A 2500-nucleotide genomic window follows, 5' to 3' on the forward strand; every position below is an offset into this window, starting at 1 on the left:
ATGAGACGGCCGGCCGACTATGATGTCGATGTCGCCTACAGCGCCCGCTTGACGACCCAGAGTAAAACGCCTGCTGCACCCCCGTTCACCGCAGGTGACGCAAATCGAGTCAAAAGTGGTGGACCGACAGTCACTCCAGCCGCACCTGTGAATGCGCCACCCCCACCGCCCGACTCGCAACTGGAGCGGATGTACGGCGGACTTTTCCCGCAATCGTACATTGCAGTCCACCCCTATATCTTCCACTTCATGAAGAGTTATCTCCCAAAAGCCAAAGTCCCGCTGTCCCAATACATGCTCTGGACGGCGGGCCGCGAGACGTGACGCCCGGTGGCAAAGAGTGCGCCGCTGAGGATATAGAGGGTCCGTGCCCCCGCACAGTGGTGACGGTGTGCGGGTAGTGTTTCCGACACCGCTTCCTGCGGTGGCAACGCTGGGGCAGAGTCGATACTCGCCCACTGGTGGAAGGTAAGCATTCTGCTTTACATCAGTACATAACTAATATTTCAGTCGTCTGACGTCCCTCCTTAGTAAATGATGCAGGACCACATACATAGATGATACATACTGTAAACTGGGGAGGACAGTGTGAACCGCACTCGACCCAGTCACCCTATCTCACAGTCCACTCCGTGTGTAACAAAGCGAAAGCACCAAAGCACTAGCGTTCAACAACATCCATTTTATCCTCGCTGCCACAGGACACTATCCAAAGAACGACAAGAGGAACGTGACGTCCACTAATAAGACACAATGTCTCACATCACCCGCAAACAACGCAGCTCAAATCAGCCAGCAACACCCACAGTGGTCCACCCAGTATCAACACAAGACGCAACGCCACGCCACAACACAAAAGGTACAAGTAATAAAATACCCTTTGGCCACACCCCTGGTAAAGACATCGAACCAACCCACCACCTGACACCAGCCAAACGTACATCCTGATTTGACACATCTCTGGCAACCTTACCCACGTTGGCCCTTAACCTAACCCACGTTGGCCCTTAACCTAACCCACGTTGGCCCTTAACCTAACCCACGTTGGCCCTTAACCTAACCCACGTTGGCCCTTAACCTAACCCACGTTGGCCCTTAACCTAACCCACGTTGGCCCTTAACCTAACCCACGTTGGCCCTTAACCTAACCCACGTTGGCCCTTAACCTAACCCACGTTGGCCCCTAACCTAACCCACGTTGGCCCCTAACCTAACCCACGTTGGCCCCTAACCTAACCCACGTTGGCCCCTAACCTAACCCACGTTGGCCCCTAACCTAACCCACGTTGGCCCCTAACCTAACCCACGTTGGCCCCTAACCTAACCCACGTTGGCCCCTAACCTAACCCACGTTGGCCCCTAACCTAAGTTACGCTGCACCTTAACCTAAGTTACGCTGCACCTTAACCTAAGTTACGCTGCACCTTAACCTAAGTTACGCTGCACCTTAACCTAAGTTACGCTGCACCTTAACCTAAGTTACGCTGCACCTTAACCTAAGTTACGCTGCACCTTAACCTAAGTTACGCTGCACCTTAACCTAAGTTACGCTGCACCTTAACCTAAGTTACGCTGCACCTTAACCTAAGTTACACTGCACCTTAACCTAAGTTACACTGCACCTTAACCTAAGTTACACTGCACCTTAACCTAAGTTACACTGCACCTTAACCTAACTTACACTGCACCTTAACCTAAGTTACACTGCACCTTAACCTAAGTTACACTGCACCTTAACCTAAGTTACACTGCACCTTAACCTAACTTACACTGCACCTTAACCTAAGTTACACTGCACCTTAACCTAACTTACACTGCACCTTAACCTAACTTACACTGCACCTTAACCTAAGTTACACTGCACCTTAACCTAAGTTACACTGCACCTTAACCTAACTTACACTGCACCTTAACCTAACTTACACTGCACCTTAACCTAAGTTACACTGCACCTTAACCTAAGTTACACTGCACCTTAACCTAAGTTACACTGCACCTTAACCTAAGTTACACTGCACCTTAACCTAACTTACACTGCACCTTAACCTAACTTACACTGCACCTTAACCTAACTTACACTGCACCTTAACCTAACTTACACTGCACCTTAACTGTCACATGTAACGTCACAGGAATGTAGCTTTGCCTAACAGCAACCCTCTTAACATAGTTCACTGCTTGGATCCTCTGGTGTCATGTGTATTTCTCGATGCCATGGTGCGTACCCTCACGTAAATGTCTTTCGAGTGTTGCGTACTTTCTACACAGTCCCGCTAACCACTGGAAGGGTGTAACGCTACAGAACGAATATCGCCCTCCCCTCCTGCCCTTCCAAGCTGGTCGGTCAGGCGTTTGTTTGTGAAATGAGCCTTGCAGCTGTTCAGTTGCATTTGGTTGTCGATGCAGTCAGTGTACGTTGTGGTACGGCCTGTGTGGACTGTCCGCTGATGTACGCGTAACCCACACTGATCATCCGTCGTTACGTACTGAGTGACATAAT

This window comes from Schistocerca gregaria, unplaced genomic scaffold, assembly GCF_023897955.1.
Source record: "Schistocerca gregaria isolate iqSchGreg1 unplaced genomic scaffold, iqSchGreg1.2 ptg000623l, whole genome shotgun sequence".
In the NCBI taxonomy this organism is placed as follows: Eukaryota; Metazoa; Arthropoda; class Insecta; order Orthoptera; family Acrididae; genus Schistocerca; species Schistocerca gregaria.